The sequence below is a fragment of the Ovis canadensis genome, chromosome 1, assembly GCF_042477335.2.
Source record: "Ovis canadensis isolate MfBH-ARS-UI-01 breed Bighorn chromosome 1, ARS-UI_OviCan_v2, whole genome shotgun sequence".
NCBI lineage: Eukaryota > Metazoa > Chordata > Mammalia > Artiodactyla > Bovidae > Ovis > Ovis canadensis.
In genome coordinates this window covers 10,624,873-10,633,557 of record NC_091245.1, presented here as the reverse complement: position 1 = coordinate 10,633,557, position 8,685 = coordinate 10,624,873, and the positions used below count along the sequence as shown (strand labels likewise).

Here is an 8,685-nt window from a genome sequence, read left to right as displayed (position 1 = left end):
CTCTCTCCCCAAGCGCCCGTCTCCGGGCTTCGGACCTGTGCCTAGGCGGCCGTGCGTGACCGTGACACTGTGTGTGCCGGTTCCTGGGTCCCCGGCGGACGCGGACCCGGTGGTCCCCGAGGAGGGGGAGCTGCTTCGCACCCCCGCCTGGGCCTCGCGGCGCCGTCGCTCAGCCTCCCCGAGGCGGGCGCTCCTCGGAGACCCGGGCGGCCGTCCGCTGGCGGCGACCTCGGCCCTCCCGGGTCCCGCGCGGGGGCGGGGAGCTCGGCCCCCTCCCTCTCGCCGGCTCCCGGCTCGGCAGCCCTGCGCGGGGGCGGGGGCGGGGGCGGAGCGCGCGGGCGGGATCCCCCCGCCTCCCCTTCCTGGTCCCCGGGAAATCCAGCCTCCGTGGCTTGGCCGCCTCCCGCTCCCGCGCCCGCTGCCGCTCGGCGCTCGCTCGGGGCTCCGCAGCCGGCGCGGCCCCTCCGCCGGGGGCTCCGCAGTGCCGGGCCCCGTCCCTGCCCTCCCGCCCGCCCGCCGCCGCAGCGCCCCCGGCCCGGGCCGCCGGCACCATGTAACCCGGCCGGAGCCCGAGCCGGGCCAGGTAAGCCGCGGGGAGGGGTGGGGACCGGCCGCGCGCGCCGCGCCCTCTGCAGCGCCCCCCAGCCTCGGCCTGGCTGCGGCCCCGGCGCCGCCCACGCCCCGGGCTCCGGCGGCCTCGGCTCCCGGTCCGGGGATGGGGGAAGGCTGGGCCTCCTCCGCCGCCCCCGCCCGGGCCTGGCTGCCCGCGGGCCTGACCGGAGGGACGGGTGGGAGACCACGCGGAGCGGGGACCGGCTCTTGGGGTCGAGCCGCGGGGCCGCCAGCCCCGGCCCAGCCCCGGCCCGGCTGAGGCTTGGGTCTGAGCGGGAGTAGCCAGCAGGGTGGTGGGGGGAAGTGGAGGTTTCAGGGAGATCCGTAGAGAAGTTTTCCTCTGCAGGTGTGTGAGTGTGACTGCATGTCACTGTGTGTCTGTGATGAGCGTGTGTGTCACCGTGTGGGTCTGTGGGTGGCTGTGTGTGCCAGTGAGTGTATGCAGCGAGAGTGTGCGTGTGTCATTGTGGGTGAGTGTGTGCGTGTCCGTGGGTGTATGCAGTGTGAGTATGGAGGGTGTTTCCGTGTATGTATCTGTGAACATGTGTGTGAATGAGTGTGCGTGTTGTCACTGTGTGTGCCTGGGGTGGGGGGGGTGGAGGTCCTCTGAGTGTGTATGTGAACGGATGTGTGTGTGCTGGTGTGACTGTTTCGGAGAGTGGGTTCGGGTATCTGTGGCCTGCGTGAACGTGTGTGTGGTTGGGGGGTGCGTGCTGTGTGAGAATGTATCTGAGCTGGGTTCATTCGTAATCACGCACACCTAGGCTTTGTCCCCTCCTCACCCAGCGGATGCCTGGTGAGGTGCTGGGGAGGGGACAGAGAGATGGGACTTTTCTGAGGTCAGATCAAACCCCTTCCCCAGGGACTCCTCACCCGACTCAGGCAAGAGCTGCATGGCACTTTCCACCTTGGTTCCCATCTTCACCTACCCCGCGGGGTACCCTCTGTGATGCTACTGATTGTGTCCTAGTTGGACACAGAGGCCCCTGGGGGTTATGGGGCGGGGGTGCAGCTGGAGCGTAAGTGCCTGTGTGTGCTTCTCCTTCTTGAGGTCTGGAACTTGTGTCACCCCAGGGATGTTTCACCAAGGGCCCTTTAGCACCAGGGGCTCAGGAGGCCAGGTGGAGGCTTCTGTCCTGTTCTTAGTCATCAGAGCAGGTGGCTGTCTCTAGACTTCCAAGTGCTCAATTTCTAAGTTCTGGGTCATTGGTTTAGCCCACTGACTCCAGGTGGGTCTGTGCAAAAGCTCTTTGAAGTAATAATAATTTAAGAGACAATGTCCTTGTATCAGTTCAGGGCTTTTGAAAAATGCTCCCCTCTCAATTCTTTCTCTTCTTCCTAACAGCCCCAGAAAACAGGCAGGGCAGGTTAAGTCATATGAAATTACCAATATTCAACTGTCTTTGCTTTTTACCTACAAAAACAGCAATTTCATGTGGTTCAACCTAATATAATACCCACTTACAGATGAGGATGTTGAGGCTTGAGAGTTGAATTGCATTCCCCACAATCACACACTGCTAGTTAGTGGTTCAGAAAGACTCCAACCTGGGGCTTTTGCTGACCCGAAGAGCTGGGTTGGGCCAAGGCTAGAGAGTGGTGCTCCCTGGTGTGCTCTCTCTGACCCTGGTGGCACTGCCCTCCATCTCCACCCAGCATTCCCTGAGTGCTGGGGCTACTTCTGCACCCAGCTGCCAAGGCCTAGCTGGGAGAGAGGGGGAGAAGAGAGGAGGGGGGTGGGAGAGGCTTCGTGAGTTGGCAGTGAATCAGGGTCTAAACAGGGAGCTGGGAGGACTAGGGTGGCAGGTGTTTCTAAAAGGAGCATGGACATAGGACGATAGCCTCAGATACAACCCCCGCATCCCCACCCCCACGGCCCACCGATCTGGCAGGCAGTGCCCACTGCATTTTATGCCAGGGGGCTCATGTCCAAGGAGTGAGCTTGTATGTAGTTACAGAATGATGGCCAGGGGAGGAAACTTAGAACTGACTTGGTCCAATCTCTTAATTACAAAGTGAGGAGATTGAAGCCCAGAGAAGGGAGAGGACTTGCCCAAGGTCACACAGCAAACTTGTGGGTTCCTAGCTATCTTAGCCCAGGAACTCTCCAACCTTCCGTGTTGCTTTCTATTCCTGGAAACCCCCACTCCCACCTTTTGCTCCTTAAAACAGAGCAGAGGGGATTTGGGGAAAAGAAGCAAAGACTCAATAATCCTAAGGCTATAGACCCTTTGACCTGGGACCCCGTTCCAAAGAGAAGGAGTTAACAGATGTTCCTGGGAATGGGGATTCCTAGCCATACCCACCACTGAGGTAGGCCATGGCATCTCTTAATTCTTGCCAGTGAGGGGCTGAAACTGCTGCAGGCCAGACTCCCAGACTTTCTTCTGTGGCAGCAGCTGGCTGCTACCTGGCAGCTCATATCATCTCTCTCCAGTTGATGTTGGAACCTGGGCTGGCTGAGCTCCATTTTGCTTCATACCATCCAGTTTCTGATGCATTTTGTTGGCCTGATAGTTTCTTAGTTTATAGGTTTATAGGTTCCAGTTAGGTAGAGAAGCTTCTGGGGCTTGTCTGATTTTGGAGGGGTTTGTGGTTACTCTTAAACTCTTTCTGATTAAACTTTCCCAGAGTCTCGGGTAAATAATAAAGATAAGTGTTCCCATTTTACAGGTGGGAAAATCAAAATTCATAGAAGAGCCTCCTATTTGTTCGGTTTTTCTAGTAATCTACTAAGATCAGTAGAAGAGATTCTTTTGAGTGAGGGGACAGAGGAGCAAATGACAACAGAAGCTTTTGTCTAGAGGGGTTTCTATAGACCCCTTCCAGTATCTTACCAGCCCCATGGTCAGGAAACCTTTCCAGAGTCTGACGTCATTCCCACTTGGTAGATTCAAAGCTTGGTCTCTCAGTGAGGGGTTGGAAGAACAGCTGCGTACCCTCCACTCTACAAGCGATATGTCTTGATTCCCTCCCCCCCGCAACCCCCCAGTCTGAAGGCTGCTGGCTCAGCGGGCCTCCTGCTGTCTGGGGAGTCTGGGTTTGAGCTGGGGTGAGGTGGTGGCAACATCGTTATGGTAACGAGCTGCCAGCTCATCGTTGCTAATAACTTGTCAAGTCCCTGGGCTCAAATGCAGCATGCCTTCCCACCATCCCTTCTCCCCATGTCACAGAAAGAAAAAGTGAGGCTTTGAGGGAGGGGACTGTGAATAAGGGAGTCTGGGGAGGTGGGTGGCCTTGTCCTTGGGGCTGTAGCTGGGGACCTGTGGGGAGGTTGCTTGGGGACTGGTTTACACATTTGATTATATAAGTTTGCATATGATTGCAGGGGCTGTTACATGTGCATATATTGAAAACATACTTGTAGAAACCTGTACATGCTAGCTGACATGTTCATGTGCCTTTACACAGCAGCCCACATGCAAACATGCCTCCAAGCATCAGAACATGCTTGTGCATGAATACTGCCTCTACCATCTGAACATAAGGCACCCAAGAAATCTGGGTTTGTGGGGGTGTCCAGGTATGTGGGTGGGGATCTGATCTTTTTCTGATGCTGTTTCAAAGTGTCTTGTTAACAAAGGGACAGAATGGTCCCAGAGTTCCTTCTTCCTTCCAGTCAAGAGCTCAGAATGGAAATGACCTGGGGATGGTGTGAGCACCCAGCTCTCCAAGGCTCCTGCCTCTATCCCCTTTGAGCTCAGGTATCCCCTGCCCCCCTCACTCTCTGTTCTTTCTCATCCTCTCCTCTTCCTGTGTGTAAATATTAAAGAGCTGAGCCTGCAGGGCTGATGTAGACATGGGGAGAGAATGAAATTAAAAAGGATTCCCTCGCCCCTATCCCGACATCCCCACCCTGCAGTCCCCCGCTCTTGCCTCCTCCCCTCTTCTTTCTCCCCTCCCCTCACTCAGTGCTTCCACATGTCTTTCCTCCCCCCAGTCCAGATGGGAGCTGGCTCTTTCAGAAAGGGGGCTCAGAACAGGGTGTGGGGAGCTACCTGTCTCTGCCTCCCCCCACCACATCTGCCTGCAGGGCTGGGAGCCCCCACGTGAGTATTTCTTTTATTTTTTGGGGTGGTGGTTGAGAAGGAAAGTGGTTTTAGAACCAGCTGTGAGTGCCGTTGAGAGGCTCAGGGCTGAAAGGAGGTGGGTGGGGTCCTCTCTCTAGGCTCACTCAGGGAAGTCTCGTGTCTGGGTTTCTTTTCTTTCTTTGGACACAGAGAGAAAGGAGGAGTACCAGGTGCCTCCGGTGGATGGGAGCGAGTGTGGGAGGGGCAGGGGAGAGGGGCTTCTGTACTAAAGAGGGTGTATAGTGGGGTAAGCCTTTCGTTTCTGGCATCCTGCCTTTCTGGCAGTGGGGCCGCAGAGTGGCTGGGAGCTGTCCCAGGTGCTGAATTTGACTCGATAGGATTTGCTGCTTTGGAACTGTCCTGAGTATTGAATGGGGCTGCATTGAGGGACCGGTGATGGGCAGAGTTGAGGGCTCACTGGAAAAATTCTTCCAAATGACCCACTTTCCAAGGACAGAGTCCTTGAATGGACAGATAGATTTTGGGGTCCTTCTTCTGGCCTTAGGCCTCACTGTTCTTAATAGTATTTGGGAAGGGACCCCTCTTTTCCTGTTTCAGTTCCTCCTCCCCTTTCTAAACTACCATATGGTTAGTGTGCGGGTATGGAAAGATGATGATGTTTCTGCTGTGAGCTCTCTTCTCTGGATAGTTTTTAGCACAATAAGCTTGGGGGTACTGGCATCAGCCTTTCTCCTACTGGGTCCCAGAAATTCAGGCTCAAGGCAGATCTGAATTAAGAGGGTTCAAGTTTTGCCAGTTTAGGACTGGGTTGGGTAGAGCTCAGGAGTTCTGGGTAATTATACCATGTAGCATACCCCTGCCCATCATACTTTTGAATTCAGGAAACAGGCAGTGAAATACTCTGCAAGCCTGTCTCATGTTTTGCCCAGCCCAGCCACAGCTCAGAGCAGCATTTGAGAGAGACTTTTGTTGGGGAGGAAGGTTTCCAAGCAAAGGACTCAAGGAGTGGGTGGGGTTGTTCAGTGCCATGGAGCAGAGAAGGAGGAGGCTACTAGTGATGGGGCAATGGGAAAAGAGGGAAATATGGGGGAGAAAAAAAACTACTCAAATTGGGGGGTTGGGGTTCTGGATTTCAATCCTCAGCTTCTTTGTAAATCTTTTCCCCACTCACTTAGGGTCAGGATCATCTCAGTTTCTGGGTTCTTACGCTCCATCTTTGTAAATCTGAAGGGAATAGAGCAAGGATTTATTTCTCTGGGTCCCTTCTCTTGTCATCCCAGGGGGATGAGAGCCAAATGTCAGGACATGCAGATGAGACTGGGAGGGGGAACAACAGGCAAGAGTGGATGATGGCAGCTTCACCTCCCATCCCCAGGAGAACAATCAAATATTCAAATGGCATCCTTCTTGAGGGGAGAGGAAGGAGAAAGTTTCTGGATGCTGGGCAAAAAATGGGTGTGGCAGGGAGTTCAAGAAAAAAGGGGAGGTAGTTAGGGACCCCAAATGGAACCAGTTCTAACCGTTCCAGATGTGACTTCTGGTTAATAAGGAGCCCCTCCCCCATCATGCTTTTCATGCAACTCGTCAAGATGATTCTTCTCTGTTGCTTGGGAGGAGCTGAGTTTTCCTGTGCTGTGGGTGCTGGGAGGTGGTGGGTGTGGGTGTGGGTGCCTGTTTGGGGAGGGGAGGTGTTTGTGCTCTACTCAGCTCTCTTGGTTACATAACAGCTTTGATAAGACTTTACTTTGGAGCTGCTGCTACTGCCTGAAGCAGTCACCCCTCCACCCCCACATGGAATGTTGGATGTCCACCCCCTTCTCCGGGGCCCCTTGGAGAGTCTTGCTACATTCACGATCTAGTGTTCCAGCAGCTGCTTTCCTGCTGGGAGGGGTCTTCAGTTTGCTTCCCTGCTCCCTAACCAGCTCCTGCTCTGGTTGCTTCTTTTAATCTTGTGAGCCCAGGTTACCCCCACTCTTTACATTTCTAAGCCTCCAGGGGTGGGAGGGTTTCACTGGACATCATGAAGCTGCCCTTTAGGGAAGAAGAGAGGCATCCCAAGAAGTTTTAGTGCCCAGAGACAATGTTTGTACTGTTCTTTTCTCTGCCCCAATAGCTGTTTTGGAATCTGGGAGCTGTGGACCATACCCAGAGGGGCTGCGAGGAAGAATCCTGGCCTTAATACTTTCCCTTCATTTCCCCTTTTAGAATTAAAAAGTTTTAGATATATGGGAGTGGGGGCTGCCTTTTGGGTGGAGAAAGGTGCTCCTAGTCTGGGTACACTAGCTTCATGTTCCCTGCCTCCCAGGTTGTCTGTGGAACTACTGATTATTCCAGGCATGAGACAAGGGGATAACAAAGCCCTTTTTTGGAATGACATTTTTTTTCTCTCTGAGTGGGTAGAAATGGAGTATGTCCAGGAGTGGGGCATATCTTATTGATAATAGGAACAACTTTCCAGAAAGAACTGGGAGACTGGCAAGAGGCGAGAGCAAATGCAAGCTTGTGGTGTCACTTGGAGAGAAGAGGGACTTCCGGCTTTGTGCATAGGATAGAAAAGCCGGAGGAGAGGCTGGGTGTCTCTGCTCTTCCGGTGCCTGTGCCCGTATGTTTCTGCCTGTGAGTGTGTATGTGACTTTGTACATGCCCATACATAAGTGTGAGAGTGCTGTATGAATGTGTACAAACACATTTGTGAGTTTGCATGGACACATGTGTATAGATATGTAGCACTCTACGTATGCATCTAGGTATTCATGTGACTATAAAGGCAATTACCTAATTAAACCTGTTGGGGGGGTGGGGTGCTCACTCAAACATATGTATATGTGAACGTAAGTATGCATGTGAGCATGTACGTGGCAGCACATGAATGAACAGCATATGAATATATGTATATAAGTTGTCACCGCGTAAATAGATGTGACAGAAAGGATGAAAGAGAGAGATTCTGGCTAAACACTGGGGCCGTTCAAAAGTTGTTTTCACACAGGCTTGAACTCGATCCACTCTGATGCCTGTAGCTCTTCTCCAAAAATCAGGCTCCTTGAGGCCTCTCAGATTATCTTTCATGGGGCCTCACTCTTCCCCACACCATCCATATGAAGGGAGTTTGCAAAGGAGAAACCTGTTTAGGCCTTGGGGACAGCTGAGTAAGGGAGCTGAGCTCAAGGCTGATCAAATGCTATGGTGCCCAGGAGTGTATATGGGGAAAGAGTTTGAGAGCTTGAACATTAACATTACTACTGAGGTTTCAAGAATCAAACAGGACAGTCTGGGCTCAGTGGATGAAAGGGGCAGGGATTTTATGGAGGTCCACGTGTGTGTATCAGCCTGTGCACACATGTACATCACTTGTCTTTGCCTTAATATGCATAACTCAACATAAATGCACTTTCTAATGTGTACATATGAAAAAATCTACAGGAATATACCTACCCAAAGAGGGATTTGTTAATATAAACATAGATGCTAACGCTCATATGTATATAGACAGAGTATGCAAAATATGTATGCATTTACTAAATATGTAGGCATTTGCTACAATTGGGCTTCCCAGGTGGTGCTAGTAACAAAGAATTCAGGTGATATAAGAGGTGCAGGTTCGATCCCTGGGTCAGGAAGATTCCCTGGACAAGGGCATGGCAACTTACTTCAGTACTCTTGCCTGGGGAATACCATGGACAGAAGAGCCTGGTGGGCTGCAGTCCATTGGGTCGCAAACAGTAAAGCATGATTGGAGCAAATTAACATGCACGTGTGTCCTAATATTGGCCTGATGGCAACCCATGACCTCACTCACCCAGGTTAACAACAGCTTACGAAGAGTCCCTCTTCTATCATATGTGCCTCCCCTGATTCACCCACTCGTTCAGCCAATGTCTATCTCATGCCATGTACTGTGCCGGACACTGGGGATGGTCCTTGACCTCAGGTAACTTACAATCTAGACCTGGATCCAAGTAAGGAGATTGTTCAGGAAAGCAGGAGGACAGATGTATTCATGGGGGCTAAGGGGGGCGGTCTGTGGTGTTTCAGTGATAGG

The 8,685-nt window shown here is 53.0% G+C and overlaps 1 protein-coding gene across 1 annotated transcript in view; it reads left to right on the top strand.

Annotated features, from left to right (window-relative positions):
• Nucleotides 1-411: 411 nt before the first annotated feature.
• The window catches only part of DLGAP3 (DLG associated protein 3), a 61,852-nt gene continuing 53,578 nt past the window's right edge, over nt 412-8,685 (top strand). The window contains exon 1 of the mRNA XM_069545382.1: nt 412-583. The gene's annotated coding sequence lies outside the window, so the exon portion shown is untranslated. The remainder of the gene's footprint in view (nt 584-8,685) is intronic.